This window comes from Rhinoraja longicauda, chromosome 25 (assembly GCF_053455715.1).
Source record: "Rhinoraja longicauda isolate Sanriku21f chromosome 25, sRhiLon1.1, whole genome shotgun sequence".
Lineage (NCBI taxonomy): Eukaryota > Metazoa > Chordata > Chondrichthyes > Rajiformes > Arhynchobatidae > Rhinoraja > Rhinoraja longicauda.
The window spans coordinates 13,271,009-13,293,387 of NC_135977.1; the positions used below are offsets into that span (position 1 = coordinate 13,271,009).

Consider the following 22,379-nt stretch of genomic DNA (forward strand, 5'->3'; position numbering starts at 1 on the left):
ATTGGAAAAAATGAAACTTGTACCTAAATTTTCAAGAATTATAAAGTAAGCTTGTAAGACCTTTTACAAATACATCACAAGAAAAAAAATACTACATAGCATCAAAGGTATCCTTCGAGATAAAGAAGAAAATATAACTAGGAATCAAAAAATGTCAAACATCTTTAAATACACGTGGCAGGGCAAGCATTGCTGACTGGAGTTGGCCTTTCTGATTGGAAATAGTGATTTTCAGCCATTGAAACCTCAATCACAAGTGTGCTGTTGAATGCAGAGGTCGAAGATTCACTGAATGACAGACGGCAATGCATCTGCCTGGACTAAAATCCAACAGTGGAGCCCAGTTTTGCTGGGATTCCCAGCATTATATTTGAAATCCTAATGCAGGTCAGAACAGGAACAACGATTGAGCAAATGGTTTCAAGCCTGCAGATTGAGGCAAAAGGGAATTTATTTTATTTTATTTTTAAATTATTTATTTCGTTTATTCAAATACTTAATTTTAAAATGTCTCATTCAGACAAGGAAAAAGCTGTTCAGGGCCATTCTTCAATGGTTCATTGTTCTTTATTGTCACGGATGCACAGCACAGTGAAATTATTTTGCACAATCTTGGGATGGGACCTCAGCATTCCCTCACCAGAGGCCTGGTACTGTTTAACTGTGATAGGGATTCTATCTTTTAAGATAGTGAATTCCAGATTGCCATCATCCTCTGGGTGCCAAAATGTTATGTCATCTCTCCACTATTTCTTCCACAAATTGTTTTATGTGCCCGGTTTACAGCTGCTCTACTGAGGTCCATTCCATTTACCTGTGCCCCTCATCTTTTTATACTACTCAGTTCACCCGACTCCCAACACAGATGCTCTGTTCTGAGCTCCGCTCCGGGAAGAAATTACCAGGTGGACAGAAGGAAAAAAATTTGAGGATGTGTTCAGAGCCCATCCCCACTGACTCCTGGGAACCCCTGGCCCGTGACTGCTCAAAGTGGCGAAGGAGTTCTCTGGATGCTATTGGGACACTGGAGTCCAAGCATTGGGAACACACAGAAGTTCTGTGTAACTGAGAGAATTAGTGCACCACCTCACAAACTACCCATCTCCATGTCCCATACTGGCATATTAATCACCTCAGCACCCACAAAATTGGAGTGGAAGCAAGTCATCTTTGATTTAAGGAACTGTCAGGAAGTTGAAGGGCCTTGATTAAGCCTCCCTTGAGCCTTCTCTTTTCCAAAGAAAGGAGTCTAAGCTTATTGAGCCTTTTGAATACTACAAATACCAACGAAACTATGAACTGGCTTGGTTGCACTAGGAACTACATACTTTTTACCCTATCTATGTCCCTCAATAATTGATATCTCAGTAAGGTCACCCTCAGTATCCTACATTCAACCGAGTGCAATTAAACCCAGCCTAGGCAATCTCTCCTTAAAACGACAGTTTTCCATTCCAGGAAACATCCTGATAAATATTTTCTGCACTGTCTCCATTGCTGTCACATCTTTCTTGTAGTGTGGTGACCAGAACTGTACACAATACTCTGTGGTTTAACTAATGGCAAACAACTTCAATATAACGCCCCAACTGTTGTACTCAAAAGAAAGCAAGTCTTACCAAATGCCTTTTTTACTACCAAATCCACTTGAGTTGCCACTTTCAAGGAACTATCGACTCACACCACTAGGTCTCTGTACGTGAGTGTTTACTCTACTAGTTTTACCAGAATTTGACTTCCCAAGGTGTGTTTCCTCACACTTGGCTGTGTGGCAAATTCCATCTCCACCCAACTTTCCATCTGATCTATGTCCTGCTGCGTCCTTAGGCAAACCTCTTTGCTATCTGCGCTTTCACCAATTTTAGGGTAATCTTCGAACTTACTGGTTTAGTTTAGTTTAGTTTATTAATGTTACATGTACTGAGATGCACTGAAAAGATTTTGTTTGCATGCTATCTAGTCAAAGAAAAGTTCATGTTACAGGAGCAGAAATAAGCCATTTGGCCCGTCAACTCTACTCCGCCATTCAATGGCTGATCTATTTTTCCCTCTCAACCCCATTCTCCTGCACTCTCCCCATAATCCCTGACACCCTTACCAATCAAAAGACTATACATGATTACAATCAAGATTTCTACCATGCACAGATAAGGGTACAACATTTAGTGCAAGATAAAGTCTGATCGTCCGATTAAAGATAGTTCAAAGGTCTTCAATGAGGTAGAAGGGAGGTGAGGACTGCACTCTTGCTGATGAGAGGACCGTTCTCATGTGATTTACATTCTCATACAAGTCATTTATATATATTTCAAACAACAAAGGCCCCTGCACTCTACTGTAGGTCACAAAATTGGTAAGAGACTTCCAGTCAGAAAACACCCATCAGCACTACCTGCTATCTCCTCTCGCACAGCCAATTTTGGATCCAGTTTGCCAACAAGCCTCAGATCCCTTGTGTTTAACTAATCTTCCATGTGGCTCCTTGTCAAATGCCTTATATTTTTCAAAAAGCACAATACTTAGTACCAAATGCTTTCAACCCCCACAGGTAACAGTTTTCCAGTCACAAAGGCATTAGTCCGCCGTAATCATTTGCTTTCTGTTACTGAACCCTTTTTTGGATCATATTTGATACTTTCCCTCAGATCCCATGTGTTTTACTTGTTTTACCAGCCTGCCAGGAGGCACCTTGTCAAGAGTCTTGCTAAAGTACATGTAGACCACTAGGACACATCTACTCTCCTTGTTAACTCATCACCTGATTCAATTGTTATTCAATCAAGACTTTCCCTAACAAATAGGGCCCAGCACACAGCCAGTAGAGCTGCTATTTCACAGTGGGTGAAGTGGGATATGCCTTCAATCCTGACCTGCAATCTGTATGGAGTTTGCCTTTGACTGTGTGGGTTTCCCCAGCTGCTCTGGTTGCCTCCCACAATGCAAGGACATGCAGTTAATAGATTAATTTACTCACTGGTGTGTAGGTGAGTGGTAGAATCTGTGAAAAGTTGATGAGAACATAGAGATACTGAAAAAGAAATATTAAGGTAGATTAGGGTAAGTGGGTGGATGGCAGTGGTGACTCAGTGGGCTGGAGAGTCTGTTTCCCTACTGTACCTTACTGTGGCATTATGATTCTAAATCCATGCAGTATGTCATTGGTTCATCTATACATTTTGAAATGGATCACCAGCCCTTAGAATGGATTGCAATAATTCTCCTACTGCTGGGAGAAGTCTACTGACCTAATTATAATTTTGTGGTTCATCCCTTTCAACATATTTAAGCCACATGAATGATAATAGTCCCCCAATCTGACACCACTCTGGAGGATTGTAACTGCAGTCGCAGCATTGGCAACCTCTGCCCTTGTGCCTTTTAACTTCATCACGCCTGGTGATTTAGCTTTTTTCAAAGATCTTAAAAGCATTAAACTTTGACTTTTACGATGCTAATCTTATCTCATATTGTCAGCTGCATTATGACCCATTCACCAGTCATTCTCGTGCTAAAAAGCATTATTTCCCAAGTCAGCAATACCTGCTTTAAAAGTTCCCACCTTTGTTTTCAAACTCTCAGTCGTATCATAGTTCTCCCTAACTCATTTGCTCCATCACGCTCAATCATTCTATCTTGCCCACTCGACATCTGTCATTGTGTCCTAACTTCTCCCTCTCCACCTCCCTTTCTGTCTATCTGTCTGTATGTCTGTGTGTTTGTGTTTGTATCTTTCTGTATGTGTGTATGTGTATGTATGGAAGGAGGGTTTCAGTTATGTGGAGAGATGGAACAGGTCATGTTTATTTTTCTTGGGGCAGAGGTGGCTCCGTGCTTTCCAAAACAGGGTCGGTATCTGGCGAGTCATGTTGAATTTTTGTTTTAATGGTTTTATTTAATGTTTTCCATCGCAGGTTACCCCACCCTCTTCATCATGATACCCACTAAACGGCCACTAAACAGCCCCTTCCGGTAGCACAGCAAGTGGTTGGGAATCAGCTGTAGGTTCTAATCTTTTCAAAGGATTTGTGGGGCAGTTTATGTTTGCGAATTGAATACCTAGAGGTGAGTTACAGACTGGAAGTGGATTCGAATTCATACATGAAGTAACAGACACCCAGGAGAATGTACAGTCTGAAATCTGACTGGGTGACATGGGGTTTATATATGGATTAGCATCATTCTGGGAATTGGTTCAAGGCTGGAATTTAATCTAAGGTTGTTCAGATTCTCCAGAGTCCCAATAGCAGAGTGAGTTGGGAATATGTTACAGGTTGGAATCCAATCAAGTGTTTGAGTGAGTTATGTGCAGAATACTAGACAATAGTCTGTTGCGTGGGTTTCGTCAGTTGCGCAGTGATGGTTATGAAGAGTTATTTTGGAGTATATTTTTACGTGTCTATTGAAAAGTGGACTTCAAGGAAACCGAACCAGTAGACTCATCTGTTTCTTCCTCAAAGTGACACATTGTCTTGGTAGAAACAAATTCTGTTACATTCATCTGTCAGGTTAACCGTTGCATTCTCAACCCACCTCCAACCCCATTCCCAACCACATTGACCTTGTGGCACCCAAACGGCCATTCAGCCCAGTAATCTGAGCTAGCCTTTATGTCTCCTGCTGTATCTATTAATCTCCATGCTTGGCGAGTCCTATCCCTTTCACCTTCTCAGCTAGCATCCCCATGAATGCGATTCAAAGATGGCGGAAGCAGAACTTCAAAAGAGGATTTGGAAAGCCAAAGAAGGTGGAAAGCCAAAGAGGGGAGAACAAAATGAACTCAAGAGCTGGCAAAGGGACAATGGGCTGAATGGTCTTCTACTGTATGATATCATTTTCTGAACATGTTATCAACTGGGCTTGGAGCCTTTGAGGCAATCTCGGAAAACAGCCACAGACCAGGGAGGTTCCGTTGGAGGATGACCTTTGATGCAGTCCCCTTGATTCCCTACTCGCTATGCAAGTTTGGGCTCTTATCGTCTTTCTCCAGCAACAATGCACTGTGGCTGAAGTGAGCATCGTTCACATTGGTGGTTTCCATGCTGGGGTGCTTGACGCAAGGGACTACTGTCCTTGTGCCTTTCATAACACAAGTACGTTAGAAAATTTGCAAAAGAAGTCAAAATAAATGAAAGTGAACATTGGAATGGGTCTGTGAGCAATTATGGGATGGCCCTAACTCCCTAAATGGAGCAGTTTGTGACATTGTCAGGCATTGGGCAATGGATTTTACCTTGTGAACAGGAGGGTTTTTATTCAAAAAACAGTGGGGAGATTCTGCTGTACAAAAGATACTTGGGTATTTGATGAACGGCATGGACATGTTGGGCCGAATGGACTGTTTCTGTACTTTATGACTCCAACACCCCTGTGTACTTCCAGTATTTTCCTTTTTAATTTTGGAAAATGTTAACAGGTGGCCAATCGATTCCAGCCTGTTTAATCCTTTTAGCTCCTTGCTGATATTAACAATATCTATCTTTGTCAGTCCAAAGGAAAACAATCTTTTTGTAATAATGGAAAGAACACGACTAAAGAATTGCACAATCTGTTGGATGCTTCCATTCACAGTCATCACTAATTGATTTACTGATACATATTTGCTTCACTATGTTGATTGCAAGGACAAAGATCATTGGTACTTACCTCACTGTTAATTGCGCAAACAGGGAATTGAATATCAATATTCATGCAATGTTTTTCATCAAACTAGGTAAACCAAAGACAGAAAAGGTCACCAAGTGACAATATCTTTGTCATATGACATAACCTGTTGGCCAGAACTCAATTAGGCCCCTTTCACTGTGAGGACATGGGTGGGATTCCTCTCCAGGAATCAGTCTGTGAAATCTGGGTGCATTACTTAGAATGTTTTACACTATCAGAACTATATTATTGTTTGAATGAGATGTTAAACCAAGGCTCATCTGTCCTATCAAGTGAATGTAAAATATATAATTAGCACCTTTCTTCAAAGACCAGTTCTTTAACATCGTCGACAATATTGATGCTTTGACCAAGACACTAAACAGATTATCTAATGAACACTTTGTTGGAGATTGAAATTTGCTGAGCATACATTGGCTGTGTGTTTCAACAACAGAAACTACACGTCTAAAAATCCACAATTGGTGCCAAGCACTGATCATCCTGGGGTTGCAAATTGTGCTATCTAAATACATGACCTGCCTGTCTGTGTAGTGAATTCGCTTGCTTGTTTGTAACATGGTTTGCCATTTCCCAAGTTCGAAAGGTGCCCACGAAGGTGTCACACTGTGTTGGAAAACCAATGTCATTTTATCGGGTCAATTAACTTGCCCTTTTTCTGCAGTGAAATAACTGGTCAGTTGGAAAGAAACAACACCAATTTGTCTCAAGTGGCTGGTATTGGGTATATTTTGGTTAGCAGCACTGATGCATGTGGTGGCTTATGATAACATTGAAAGGGGAGAAAAGTACACACAAAAATGACTTATTTATTATATTACTCTAACACTATGTTCTGCACTCTGTTTATTTTCTTTTTTGCAATACCTAATGTACTCACGTATGGTTTGATTTGACGGAACAGCACGCAAAAAAAGATTTTCCACGTATTTTGGTGCTGGTTTATTATTATCACCATTGAAGTTGTCAACCTGAGAGAGGACGACCAAATGATTCTTCACTGAATCACTGCCAATCACATCCTCCACCTCCCATCGTCGACCGCCGGCCCCCTCAACAATCGACCTCACCGATCGACGCTTATCCACCACGTAATTATCCACTAAGCAATTGATCATCGCGCATTGAAGAAAAGTTTCAATGTCTACAAACGGTTAACTGTTTCTTCTAGGATGATTATTTTCCCCATGCATGTGAAATGAAGAAGTCTTGACTTGATGTGTCTTCTTCTGCAGGGAAGGGGGAATTGTGTTACTGTCTAGCTGATTCTCTCGGTGATTTACTTGGTGTGGTTCAACATCTGGCAGTGGGTGTGAGCTGTGGGTGTGAGTCTTGGTGTCATGCTAAGTTTGTATAGTCATTGAAGTGTAGTTTGGTGGGCAATTGCAATGATTACATGAGCAGAGTGTGGGATCTAATCCTGCCAGGTGCTGAGCCAGGATACCTAATCCTGCTGTTGGAAGCCAGGATATCCAGTCCTGCTGTGTGAGCAGGGATTTCTCCTTGTCCTTACTGACAACAAACCTATTAAACGTTTTGCAGCGTTCCAGCTGTGTCTTTAATGCTTCACATCAGTGTTGGTCTTATTCACAATTATCTCCCACTGCCATTTCATCGCTATCTTGGGTAATGTTACCTTGGCCCCTTGAGTGTTGAGCATTTCCCTTCTTTTCTCCATCTTTCCCACCAATGTATCCAGGCCTGTGCTGGAGAACTAGTTTGCCAGTTTTCTGTCCTGTTCAACCACAGCATTCAACCTGCTTGTTAAACCTATGAAACAACCAACACCAGTTGTTGGGGAAGTGAACACTTCCTCTTTGTCCGAGAAAGCATGGCTTCAGATGGTGTCAATTCAATTGGTGTCAGGTATTGGTAACATTGCACTTAATTGATGAGCATTCGTGCATCAAATAACATGGCTGGTGACCCTTGCAACAATGATAATTAACTGTGACCATTACATAATTCATGTATTGCAATTCTGGCATGTGTTTTCTAGCAATATCTAGTTTTTGCCTTGCTTGTGTCTTTTGTACTTCAATGAATTGAAGGTGAATGTTATGTCAGGGGTATGTTTTCTCCAATCGCAATAACTTCCTTTCTTCCTATGGATAAGATTTAAAAATAGCCATTAACCAATTTACCAATGACTGTTTACATAGAAACATAGACAAATAGGTGCAGGAGTAGGCCATTCGGCCCTTCGAGCCAGCCCCGCCATTCAATATGATCGTGGTTGATCATCTAAAATCAGTACCCCGTTCCGGCTTTTTTCCCATATTCTTTTAGCCCTAAGAGCTAAATCTAACTGCCTGCTGTACCGCCATGCTTACTTTCAGTGACTGATGTTTAGTCACTAATTAATCGAGCACCAGCCAAAGCAGATGTTTTCCAATAAAGTGTTTAATAAAAAACTGCAGATGCTGATTTAAATCGAAGATAGACACAAAATGCTGGAGTAACTCAGCTGGACGCTGAGTTACTCCAGCATTTTGTGTCTGCTTTCCAATAAGGAATTACTGACATGGATGGCTTCAAGCCCCTGCTGGTAGAATGATTTTTTCTCCTCCTCTCCATCTTACCTATCAAGGCAACCTGGGCTGTACTTGGGAATCTCATCGCCAGCTCATTGTTCTGTCCTGCCACGGAAATAAACCTTGACAAGATCAACTCTGTCATGCCCCTCCCCTGGCACCTAAATATTGCAGCTTCGCTGCTCTTTGTAGCGCATGCTTGCCATGAAAGAAGTGTGGTGAGCCATCTACTCAGACTATTGCAGAGCATGCAGTGGAAATAATCTAATTGTACTACTGGTTAGGTGATTCTCAGGATTTGACCCAGATGTCACTAAGAAATATATTTCCAATTCCGGATGGTGAATGACTTTGGAGCGGAACCTAGAGGCCACTATGACCTGGTGTGCTCTTGTCCCTCCTGATGACAAGATCGTGGATTTGGGAGATACATTTCGAAGACATCTTGGTGGGTTGTTACAATGCATCTTGTAGAATGCGTAGAGCACAGAAATGACGTACAACTGATGGAGATGGGGGAGTGCTAAGGGTGGTATGCTTACCTTGGCCCGGTCAAATGCTTTCAGTGTTGTGAAGCTGTACACAGTCAAGCAGGCAGACAGCAACAAGCAATCTGCTGGAGGAACTCAGCGCATCTGTGAGGGAGAAAGTAGTTGTTGACGTTTCAGGTTGAAGCACTGTATCAGGACAGAGTTTGACATCACACAACGGATGCACCTTGTAGATAGAGGGGATTTGAAATGTCAGGAGGCGAGACTGCAGTATAGGTAACCTCAGATCTGATGCATTAACAGTTGAGCGTTGAGCTGATCTAGTTACATTTCTGGGGTTGATGATAACCTATCCCCAGGGTTTTAATGGTTGGCTTTTAAATTATCTTGTTTTTTATTAAATAACACAGTGAAGATATTGCATCCCTCCTTGTTGGTGATGTTCACTAACTATCCAGTGCTTGGCTGCTGGGACTGTTCCTTGCTCCGTGCTGAATGTCTGCAGAAATGCCGCGAGCAGGGATGGATTACACATCAGACTACAATGGGCGGAACCAAAGAAGCCAATTTACTTGTGAAAGAAAATTATTTTGGTACAAAGAGCATCTACTTTAACTCTGCGCCTAACATTGTGTGACAGGTCTCTGAGAATGTATGACTGTCATAACTGGTCGGGGAAAGCTTTTTAAGATGTGAAGAAATCAAAGTCGCTGCGGGCAAGAGTGCAAATAACAATGCTTCTCAATTTGATTTAATCCCAAGTGGGAGTGCTTGTTTTTAAACAGTGGCAAATATTTGTATTTCATCATCTTTTGTCCTTGTCTTAATTGAACATATTTTTAAAATAAATTACTCTGATGTTTTAAACAGAAATCAAATTTGTTTTTTGATTCATATGATACATTAATAAATCTGCAGATTCAGATCAGTTTACTATCATATACACCAGGATGCAATGAAAATCCTTTTTGCATGAAGCTCATAGAGTTAACAGCATAAATACAGTAATGATAAATACAATACTAAATAAATGACAAATACAAAACAGCAGAATAGTATAAAATTTGTAACACAATCTGAAGTAATGCAAAGTACAACAATAGAATAACCAAATGAGGTAGGGTTATAAAATTTAAGAGCAACTGAATCATCCTACCACAACCAGAGAGCAGTCCTGAACTATCTACCTCATTTGTGACCCTCGGACTATCCTTGATCGGACGTTCCTGGCTTTATCTTGCAATAAACGTAATTCCCTTATCACTGGATGAATTTAAAAGAGAGTTAGATAGACCTCTAGGGGCTAGTGGAATCAAGGCATATGGGGAGAAGGCAGGCACAGGTTACTGATTGTAGATGATCACAATGAATGGCAGTGCTGGCTCAAAGGGCCGAATGGCCTCCTCCTGCACCTATTTTCTATGTTTCTAATGATCTATACACTGTAAATGGTTCGATTGTAATCACTTATTGTCTTTCCGTGGACTGGATAGCACGCAACAAAAGCTTTTCACAGAATTAGATGAAAGAGGTACCTAACTAATCAATAAATGAAAGTCCCGGCATACCCATTGAGCATTTCAAAGGACGTACCTTCAGGAAGGAGATGAGGAGGAATTTCTTCGGTCAGAGGGTGGTGAATCTGTGGAATTCATTGCCACAGGTGGTTGTGGAGGCCAACCATTGGATATTTTTAAGGCGGAGATTCACAGATTCTTCATTAGTAAGGGGGGTGTGAAGGGTTATGGGGAGAAGTCAGGGGAATGGGGTTGAGAGGGAACGATGGATCAGCCATGATTGAATGGTGAAGTAGACACGATGGGCCGAATAGCCTAATTCTGCTCCTGTTATTTATGAACTTATGAACATTTATTAATGAATTGGGCAGTTCTACCCCAAAATAAACAGAGTGAGAAGAGGGCAATTTACCCGAAAGCTCCAGGTATAGCTATACGTTTTTGAGTTGAATGACAATAGGACAAAGACATCACATTTTCAAATATTTGTTTCTAAATTTAACAATGCCTTGACAATCCAGCTTTTCAGGAGTTTGCAGGGATTGTTGAATGACTTTCACTTATTCTGAGTTTCCAAAAGCTGCAACTTATGGTTACCAAAGGGCTCCGCTTAAACAAGCTTAATAATGTAGGACAAACTAAAGATCCAATTCTATCAGTGAGATCTGAGATGCAGAATGATCTACTTTGCTCTTCAGGAATCCTTTTGTTCCTCTTAATACTTACAGCTTTTATTTAGAGTTTCCTCCAGTTATTTGTAATACCGTCCTTCCTGAGTTTATTACTATTTGTATAAACATTTGTGTTTTCTGTTCCCTGCAAATCTATCCTAACGGCGGCAGAGTGACACAGCATTTAGATCTGCTGCCTCAGCTCCAACAACTTGGGTTTGATCCTGTCCCCAGGTGTTGTCTCGGTGGCATTTCCACGCTCGCCATGGACTGCATGGATTTTCCCCAGGTGCTCTAACTTCCTCCCACATTCCATGGACAGGGTGGTAGATTGGCTGACCACTGTAAATTAGTTCATGTTTAGTTTAGTTTATTGTCACGTGTACCAAGGGATAACGAAAAGCTTTTGTTGCTTGTTAACCAGTCAGCGGAATGGCAATATAAGATTACAATCGAGTCATTCTAGTTCAGGTGGGTGGCAGGAGCAGTTGCGGGGCATGTGCGAGGATAGACTACAGGAAAATAAATGGGGGGGCACGGTTGATAGAATTGTTCTGAGAGTCGACTTGGATTCTGGAGTCCACTGGTCTCCAGTGTAGTTGTACAATACTTAGAACGTCTGATAAAATAAGGAGGAACAGCTCACTTATCATTATCTAATGAGTTCTTCCCCACTTGACAGTTCTCTCTGTGGTTGTTGCTATGTTCAGCTCTGTTCTATCTTGTTAACTCTATTTACAGGAAGTTAATTAGTACATTCACTCTCCTCACGTAAACTGAGCCTACAGTGAAAAGCATTAACAAATGTTCCAAATGAAAATATTTTGTTAAGAATATTTTAACTTATTCTTTATCTTTGTTTTGCAGTAAACTATATTTTGATTTGTAACTGCGGTACTTATTGGAAAATTCAAGAGAGCCAGAGAAGGGATTAAAAAAATTATTTGGAACGATTTATTAGGGTATTTCCTTCCTTTTAGTGATTTAAAACAATTCAAAACATACTTTACTCAGAAAAATAATTCAATTATTGATAATGCATAACATTCAAATCAACATTTCAATCACAAGCCACATTAGCCCAATTAGTTAAAACCAACACATTACTTATATACAATTTTGAACAAAGTTTTTAGAACAAATTACAACTGTTCAGTGTGCAATGACATGCGGATCTAAATGCTGCCACTTCTCTTTGAGAGGCATAGCAATAAGCGCAGCGTACTCCCTAGTACGTATCAATGGACCCGAGAGTGGGTCAGTCTGCAGCACTTGGTTATGAACAACATCAACAGAGGCAAGGTCATCCTTCACTGCCTTTATGGTGTGGCAACAGCAGCTGATATATGTGACAATATTCTTCTTTGGCAATACCTTCAGGCTGAGTGCCATTTGCTTTCACTGGCTTTGTGGGCTCTATGAGATAGCTGATGAGGCCAAAGTGAGAACCAATGAGAACATGGGGGGCAGAAAATGGCTGGCGGGTAGAGAGATTGTTAGGTGGTATGCTTCTTAAGCTATTTATGCAGAGCTTCTATGTGCTCCCAATACATGGCCTTGAGATTCTCAATACCAACCTGAATGCTCCTTCTCCACTCTGAGCAGTTATGAGTCAGATGTTCCCAGGTGTCAGTGGGGTTGATGCATTTCTTCAGGAAAGCTTTGAAACGTGAATCTTTTTCTCCGTCCATCTGGTAATCTCTTACCATGACAGAGTTCAGAATAGAGAGTCAGACTCTGCAGTCTAGTATGCGAATGACATGACCAACGCAATGCAGCTGGCTGAGAGAAACTTGGGCCAGAGGGGTCACCTGTAGCAGGTCTGTGGGCCTGCGAGTGAGCTGATGGTGATTTGCTTCTCCCTCCAGTGGATTTGGTTTCCCTGAGCATCACAAACTCCAGTCGTATTTAGTTGTCCAGAATAAACGTCTGGAAAGGCCCCCTGCATCTCTTCCCAGACTTTCCTGGCAAAGGCGCTTTTGGTGAGAAGATGGGAAGCAGTATCATTTCCAGTGAAGCTGTCAGTAGGGCAGGATGCAATGCAGGCAATATTCTAATTATAAATGAAAAATCTGACACTGTGGGCCTTTCCCATCACCAACTAAGGAAGACCTTGCAGCTTGTTGGAAAGTTGGTAATGAGACATTCTGACAGATAACTTTGACAATCTACTCATGGAATCGCCCTACAGGGCCCACTGTCTATGTTTGCTCCAGGCCTCTGTTGACAGTTAATATAGACCATTGATTTGTGATCAAAGGTGTTCTTCTGGATAACGTATCCTGACAGGGACATGTGGTGCTGAACAGAACAACTACAAGGAATATTTGAGGTATAATGGCTAGACCCATCTTTCACAACGATGGGGACAGATAGCATCTCAGCTTCTAGTAACACATGGTGTTTGCATAACCATAATCTACACACAGTCACACACAAAGGCAACTTTCAGATTGAGGGCCAAGTTGTTTATATTTCCCTTCTTTTCCTGGAGTTTTATAGGTTAAGGTTCTGTAAACCCCATTTTTGATCTTGTAAAAGGTCTTGGCGATTGCCAGATTGCAGCTCTGGATCGTGCGCCTTGCCAGCACCAAGTACAGCCACACCAAGAGTACATCACACACGATGGCCAGGCTCTTTTCCATGATTATGTGATGTTTTGTCTACTATAATGGATACCCCATATCTACCTATTCCACTAATTTCTTCATGAAATGAGTGGAATATGTCTGCTTGGAGTGTTATTGCAGCATCTTTAGATAATTGGACAAACAGTGAAGGGAATAAAGAGTTGGTCTGGCTAGTTGCAAAGAATATTTTCTCACTTTTTCTGTGAGTGACTCTGGCCCCAGAGATCAGTTTGGACTGGTTGAGGAGGCTGATCAATCTGTGGATTGACAATGGGTCTCAGCAGAAGACAATGACTTCATCCCTCTGTCGGGAACTTTGCCCTAAGATAGACACAAAATGCTGGAGTAAGCGGGACAGGCAGCATCTCTGGATAGAAGGAATGGGTGATGTTTCGGGTCGAGACCCTCCTTCAGACTGAGAGTCAGGAAAGAGGGAGACACAGAGATATGGAAGGATAAGGTGTGAAAACGAGAGATCAAAAGGGACGGAGTTCAAAGAAAATGTAGAATAGATTATTGTTAGCTGGGGAAGGTGACAATGAGGCATACAAAGATAAAATTCAATCAGGAGGATGGTCAAACTAGTCGGAGAACTAGGATGGGGATGGGATGAAAAGAGAGGGAAAGCAATGGATACTTGGTTAAAGGTTACCTGAGTGTTGAATAGTGGAATTGGCTGGAACGGCTGCATGGCCAGTTACTGAAATGTCTGAAGAAGGGTCTCGACCCGAAACGTCTCCCATCCCTTCTCTCCAGAGATGCTGCCTGTCCTGCTGAGTTACTCCAGCATTTTGTGTCTATCCTGAAACTTCTTGTTATGTTCGGGGTACTGATTGAGAATGATCAGCCATGATCACATTGAATGGCGGCGCTGGCTCGAAGGGCCGAATGGCCTCCTCCTGCACCTATTGTCTATTGTTCTATGATAATTAGTTATTAATAATCCACCATTAATATGCTTACATTACCAAACACACTTGCTTAAAGTTGGTTTCCTCAGTATATGTGTCTGAATCCAGCTCAGTTTTATTGCCCAAGTTCCTTCATCAAAATCTAACCTAGAGTAAAGGTTATTTACCTATCGCCAGTGGTGCATGCATATTTACTGTAGAAATTACTGAAACAAACAAGGCAATATTTCATCTAACAATGATTTTGTCAGCTAATCCTTCGCTTATAAATAATAATTAACTAAGGCGGCTTGATTGGTGAATTAATAACTAATTAATTGCTCGTTAATTAAAATAAATCAACCAGTCTTCAGTCAGATTCATGGATTTATCAATTTTACAGTGTCACATTAAGATAATTAAAATAGTGTGTGTTCAATTCATACTTAGCTTTAATCATAATTATCACCGTGACAAACCATATTGAAGTTGGGTTTATTTTGAATTTTTTGTTTTTAGTGCATTGCAGTGTTTTATTTAATTTCACGCTAGTTTTCTCCTCTTGACCTGAAATGGTCCACTCTAGGAAGACTGCAACTCCATGGTCACGTACAAATGTTAGGCAGAAGTGATATTTTTCACATGCATCTACAGAGGTGGTGTAACTTTACGGCAGGAGGTCGAACAGTACTCCCCAGGAAATGGCTTTGAAGAAATTAGTTTAGAGAACAGTGAAGCAAAAGTTCAGATACATGGTGATGGTGATTAACATCATTTTGTGAATCCAAGTGAGAAGTTTGCTGGGTCAGGCAAGGTAACAGGCAAGTCTTGTTTGCAATTTGCACATGCAGATAAACAGTGCAATATCATAGAAAAATGCATACTTGCGGATATATATTTGCTGCAAATCACAGCACTCACATAAATGGCATTTATCCATTCTCTCATCTAACTTAATTTATATTCCATGACTCAGGGGCCTGAGATACAGGGAGAAGTTAAGGGTTTATTCCTTAAGTATCGGACACTAAAGGGTGACCTGAAAGTGCTGAAACATCATGAGGAGCACAGGTTAGGTGAATGCACAATCTTTTTTCCCTCAGGAAGGGGAAATCAAAACAAAAGGGCATAGCGTTAAGGTGAGAGGAGAAAGATTTAAAAGTTGCCTCAGGGGCACCTTTTTCACACAGAGAGTGGGACGTATATGGAACGAGCTGCCATAGAAGGTGGTTGGAGCTGATACTATATAAACATTTGGACAGGTACACAGATAGGGAAGGTTTAGAGTGATATGGGACTAACGAGGTCAAATAGATACAACTTAGATGGACATTTAGGACATTTTTTATTTGAAATTTACTTTACTAGTTTTCCTAAATATGCTCACCTCTAGTTCTTCTCACCGAGAAGTAGTGTCAAAGTTTAAAACTCAGCATGACCATATGCCTTATCAATTGCAAGTTCACCGACAGTTACTGAACCAAGTAGCCATTATATGTGGACCACCTGATATATTGGAGGGGCTGCTTTATGAATTCTTAGAGAACCAGTTTGTGATGTACAGAGCTCAAGGGAAGAGGAGAGTGAAAATTCAACACAACACACCTGCCTGGTTGGAGGGAAACCAAGTTGGTTCCCACAGCTGCAGCTTCCAGAGCTGCAGCTGCAGTCTGTTATCACATTTTCTGCCACATAGTCCATATGAGTTGGGGAGGATGAGTGGACATGCCCTGTACCCATACCCACACCTTCCCCAGCAAACAATGGGCCATTATGGGCTCCACCCTTCCTGAGGTCATCTGTTGCCGGCCCTGATTTGATTTGACCTTTCCTTGCCTCCAGCTCCCCCCACCCGAACTCTACTTTCAGTCTGAAGAAGGGTTCTGACCCGAAACATCACCTATTTTTCTCCAGATATGCTGCCTGACCCACTGAGCTACTCCGGTATTTTGTGTCTGCCCTACTCATTGCTGCTTGACTGTCCCTGTCTCAACAACCTATCTCTCATTCACTCCGAAGTTGACTACAGGAGAATAACTGGGGACTTGACCTAACGAAATGATGGCATTTAATTTATAAAATAACATGCATTCAATTTATAAAATGACTTAACTAAAAATAACCTACAACCACAAAGGCATGCAGCTACTCCTGAATGTATTCAGAGTATGGCTGGAATAAACACAGAAAACGTGGAAAGCATTCAGCAGGTGAGACAGTACCTGTGAAAATAGAAACAAAGGGTTGACGACCCTTTGTCAGAACTTGAAAAGTGAGAAAACAAGTAAGTTTAAATTGTGGAGAAGTGGGGAGGAATGGTTTGGCAAACAGACTACCTTTCTGATAGGGTGAGGTCAGGGTTGCTGTAGGCAGTCCAAGTTTCAGAAGCATACAGGACGGCCGGTATCACTGTTGCCCAGTAGACCGTGAGCTTTGTGCCAGATCTGGGATTGTGATCATCTGCTGTTTTCAAAGCTGTCTGGATAGTAATAAGGGAAGGTAGAGAACAGCATCACCATCAGCAACCCTGGGATAGTAATAAGGGAAGGAAGAGAACAGTATCGCCATCAGTAACCCTGGCTTCATTCCTTCAGATATATTCCTTTGTCCTACTGATCCCTCCCCCAAGCTCCCTGCAACTTGATGCTAATTTGCTTCCCTTCTCTTTCCCAATTCTTTTGACGGGTGCTTGGCCTAAAATGACAATTGTTTCTCTTTTGAAGATAGACACAAAAAGCTGGAGTAACTCAGCGGGTCAAGCAGCATCTCTGGAGAAAAGGAATGGATGACGTTTAGGGTCGAGACCCTTCTTAAAACGATGGAGGGTCTCGACCTGTAGCATCACCCATTCCTTCTCTCCAGAGATGCTGTCTGACCCACTGAGTTACTCCAGCTTTTTGTGTCTATCTTCAGTTTAAACCAACATCTGCAGTTCCTTCCTGCACATTGTTTCTATTTCCACATGAATTGCCCGAGTTGCTGTATGCTTCCCACATTTTCTGTTTTTATTTCAGCTTTCCAACATCAGCAATTTTATAAATTTTCAGAATGCCTTTGTAAGTCTTTACACTGACAATGTAAAAAGAGCAGGTGGTTGTCCAGGTTTGTTGGCATGCAGCATGCTAGAGAATAGGAATATATATTCAAGAGTCCCTTTGAAGCAGTGGAACTACAATTGTGTAGCGAGGATTGTGCGCTGCATTACATAGAACGACCTGTGCCTTCTGAGCAATGATTACTCAGAAATAAAATAACCTGAATGAAAGGATGGCCACAATGTTTTTGCAGTATTATTTAGAAATTGCCTGGCTTGTTATCTAAATGAAAAGCAAGCATGCAATTTAACTTTAGATATTATCTGCACTGTACAGCAGATGATTGAATGCTAAAAACGCCCCATTTAAGAACGGGTCAAAATGTGACATTTTTTGTTTACCTCGGAGATTCTGAAAGAAAAATTCTTCTTTCATTTAAAAGTAAAGGTGCTCATGAGTTACAAAGGCTAATATCAATTTGAGAGCTGTTATTTATTAACATATGATACATGTGTGGGGTATTGATGTGGTGAAATGTCAACCATTGATAAATTGATCCTAAGAGCAAGCAATTAGTCACAGTATTTAACATTAACACCTCTCTCTCTGAATGTCAACGCCAGTTATCAATTTAATCTCTAAATATTGGAGGTACGCTCTTTGGGTTATGATTTGGGAACTAAAAAGCAGCATGATTACTCAGATAAATAGATTAGATTCTCAGGGGTGTATGTGGGAAAGCTACAATCCTTTAACTTAATGCAGGCTTTGTGTGTTGAGTCTTTGCTGATAAAGACTTTAAGAGCTTGCATTCTAGTGACTTTTAGTACATCCCAAAGGTAACCATTGTTCTAACTTGGGGAAATGCAGCTGGCAATTTGGACACAGCAAGCTCCAACAAACAAAATAAATATCCAAACGTTGCAACAAGGAACTGCAGATGCTGGTTTACCAAGGAAAGACACAACATGCTGGAGTAACTCAGCGGGTCAGGCAGCATCCCTGGAAAACGGACAGTTTTCAAATGGACAGTTATTATAATGAGTAAATCAACAATCAGGCTCCATCATACTCCACACATCACTCATGTTTATTGGGATGAGTCCTGCGAACTTCTCCTGACCATGCCCAATCTGTGAAAACAAAACTGAAGGTGTGGCTTCCACTCATTGCCTACAGATTATGTGCTTCCACCACTCATTTACTACATTTTTGGGATCACACTATCATTTGACGTATGAGTTTTTGGTTCTTTCTGAATCCCCCTCTACCAGAATCCCCCTCTACTGTTATATGATAATCAGAATAACAGTCCTGGGTGGTGTTCTCCCCTTGATATATAACAATAAACTGCTACCTAACATAATCAAGAAGGTAACCCCTGGTACTGAATGTAGATTTCAAATCTGTAATTGTAACTGTTCTTTGGTTTTTCATGCAGTGGGAACATTTTGTCTGTGGAAAGAATGCGGCTGAACCCTGCCTGTGATCATGCATAATCCATTTACAGTGTCTTACATCCAGCAGGAGGCTCAGATTAATGAAAGCACACACAGGCAGAAAGCTATGTGTGAGTCAAGATTGAATGAAATCAAATGGTTTTAACTGGTCAGGAGGTTGGAGCTGTGTGATGCAGTTCAGTCACGGCCACACTGTGATTAGTGTGTAGCTGCTCGAAGAAGGTAAACCAATATCTCAGTGCCTCAGTCTGAAGTTACGTTTGGCATACTCTGTTATTCTATACGTAAATGCCATGATAGTTAAGTCATTTTTGACAGATAGTGTGAGACATGCACAGCACTAAGCATCCTTTCCATAATTCATCTGCTTTCCCTTTACACTGAGAAATCTTGCCACAATTAACTCCAAATCATATCATATCATATCATATCATATATATACAGCGCGGAAACAGGCCTTTTTGGCCCACCAAGTCCGTGATCCCCGTACATTAACACTATCCTACACCCACTAGGGACAATTTTTACATTTACCCAGCCAATTAACCTACATACCTGTACGTCTTTGGAGTGTGGGAGGAAACCGAAGATCTCGGAGAAAACCCACGCAGGTCACGGGGAGAACGTACAAACTCCTTACAGTGCAGCACCCGTAGTCAGGATCGAACCTGAGTCTCCGGCGCTGCATTCGCTGTAAAGCAGGAACTCTACCGCTGCGCCACCGTGCCGCCTATCACGAGCAATCCTTGCGTTGCATCAGACCACACACAGCTCTGTGCTCTACCAGAATTATGTCCATGCCCTGGGGCACCACAGGTTCCACATCTGGTCATTTAACCTTTTGTTAGCTGCCAGCACAGGCAGCCCCCACGATACAGAGAAGTTGTGTTCTTAAAACAACATCTGTATTGCAATTTTTCCTAACGTGACAACCTATTTCCCATTGAATCCCATGTAATAAGTGGAGATGTGTACCTGGAGGCTCAACGGTAATGAAAGTACTGCAGTTGCTGATCAATGTCAGGGGAAGGATGCGGGGTGAGGGTGGTGTCATTTAAGAGATTGGCCTGTCAGTTTCCAGAATTAATCTCAACTGCAGATTCTGTAATCTGGAGCTAAATACAAACTGATGATAATAGGTGGAATCAGATAAGGAGAGAATAAAAAGGGCAGATGAAGCTGGGTAGGGGTTGGGGCTTGGGGGGGGGGGGGGGGGGGGGGGGTGGAGGTAGGTGCCAGCCTCTTTTTGTCTTCAGTATCAGCTTTCAGTGTAATGGCAACATAGACTTTTAAATGTATATCAAATACAGATAAGAACATTCAATAATGTAACTCACAATAAATAGCAGTGCACCTTTATGATCAGACAGCAAGTTTTGAACTCACTGTGCAAAAAAGCCATATAATCTGCCCATGGGTTAAGACATACGTTAAAAATAAAAATAGACAAAATTGTTGTTTCTTCACATTTTGTGGGGGGTTTTTCCCCCACATAAATTCCGTAAGCGTGAATTTTATCCTGTTTTTTGAATATTTGTGAGGGTGATTTTTGTGATTGGAATGGTTGTAATGTGGCATTGCCAAAAGGGGTCAGGCAGTTTGGGTTACGGAACAACTGCAAAAACAGCCCATAAACACAAGGGAACACTGCAAATGTTTGTGCTCTGAACAGAAAATTATTGTTTTGCATATTTTGCTGAGTCATAGTGTTCGCAAAACAATATGATTCTTATGATTTTATATTTTCTTCTCTTTTTACTTGTTTCCAGAATTCATTTGAATACTGTGCAAAGCATGACCAATATTTGTTACTAAACTGAATCTGAGAGATTTGGAAGTCCATCTTTGGAAAGAAATTTACTACCTTAAATACTGGATTTAAGGATTAAGTACTGAGCTTCAGATTAGTATTCTGTAAAACTATCCCGAATTCTGCCAGCAATTTTATAAATCTCTTCATTTGGTTACTCAGATGTGAATTCTCATGAACTTTGCTTGTCTATCAGTGCTGACCACAGATTAATCCTGGTCTGCTTAGTTTGTTACCATGCTGAACAAACAGGTTTGCTGATAAAGCCTCATGGAGCTGTCCCAATGTTTTCTAAAGTAAGCGAACATCCACATTATTAACGATGATCTTAAAATGAGTTTTAAAATGTTCTGTTTGGCGACGGCTTCTGTGCAAAACTTGTTGTAAAATTCCATCATAAAATGAATGTCTTGCCACAATTAATCAGAATGGTTTAATAAATATATTTTGCTATTGATCTATTGTGCAATCAATATGTGGTGTAGGTAATTACCAAAACCCTTATTAATGTTGATTGTATAAAATGATGGGCAATTTCCCTCAGACATAGAAAAATGGATATTGGGAGCAGGAATAGGCCATTTCTCCTTTTGAGCCTGCTCCGCCATTCAATATATTCACATAGCATTGAGATAAACAAACAGCTATGTTCCCATGCTCTCTTCATTGCCTCTTGATGCTGGTTTTGGTGCCATTTTCAAGTCCCACTTTGTAAGTACAGAGTTCTCGACCTGTCCATGAAGGCCCGTTTTCCTGGCGGCGTTGCGGGGTTGTCCTGGCCAAGAGTATCCGTGGTGTCCTCCGCCATTGCTCCACCACTGCGTCCAGTCCACGTGCTCGGCCACTTGGAGCGGCGCCCAGTCCAGCCGCGCCCCACGCTGTTGTAGAACCTCCACCATTGATGCAGTGCACTACCTCCTGCAGCCGATCTGCTTACTGGACCCCCGTCCTACCCCCACGACTCGGGGCCGGCAGGTCGGGACTTTCAGGCGAGTTCCTGGTTTGCTGTGCGGATACTTGGTCCACAGTGGGTGAGCCGGGCCCACCGGGCAGATCCTCTGACCGCGGTCCATGGCGGGCAAGTCCCCGTTCCGCAGTGAGGGGGCCTGCCCAGTGAGGGAGAGGGTCTGGCCACGGCTTGCTGGGATACATGATACATCCCTGTGTCTGGAGAATCCCACAGGATACCATCCTCAGAGAGAAGAATTCTCTCCTCATCCCAATACTCAATCTCTTGCCCCGTAACCTGAGATGGTAATGCATTATGCTAGACACCCTTGTCAGGGAAAACAGCTGCTCATCCTTCAATCTGTCTAGTTCGACAAAATTGTGTAGGTTTTAATTCTGATTCATATCAACTCTCAGCAACTGAATTTCTCCTCAGAAAGCAGTCCCGCCATTCCAGAAATCAGTCTGGTGAACCTTGAACTTCCTCTATGGCAGATATATACTATTTTTAGGTAAGGAAGACAAAACTGTATATTACCTTCCAGATATGATCTCACCAAAGCAGTACATTCTTGCTCCTGTTCCAAATCCTCATCCTGTAAATGCCAACGTGTAGGGACACAGGGATTGGTCCAGCCATCGAACCCTCTGATTGGTAGACCAGGTGAGGTGGTGCGCAGGTAGAGGGAACGAGGCAGTCTCGTTTAGTCCTCCAGCGGAGACAGTAAG

At 41.8% G+C, this 22,379-nt stretch overlaps 1 protein-coding gene and 1 long non-coding RNA gene across 3 annotated transcripts in view; one reads left to right on the forward strand and one right to left on the reverse strand.

Moving 5' to 3' along the window:
- The window catches only part of rsph14 (radial spoke head 14 homolog), a 307,769-nt gene that overhangs the window by 153,106 nt on the left and 132,284 nt on the right, over nucleotides 1–22,379 (forward strand). The gene's annotated exons all lie outside the window — the stretch shown is intronic.
- The window catches only part of LOC144605753 (uncharacterized), a 106,465-nt gene that overhangs the window by 13,528 nt on the left and 70,558 nt on the right, over nucleotides 1–22,379 (reverse strand). The window contains exon 4 of the long non-coding RNA XR_013548888.1: nucleotides 8,741–8,833. This is a non-coding gene — a long non-coding RNA (uncharacterized LOC144605753). The remainder of the gene's footprint in view (nucleotides 1–8,740; nucleotides 8,834–22,379) is intronic.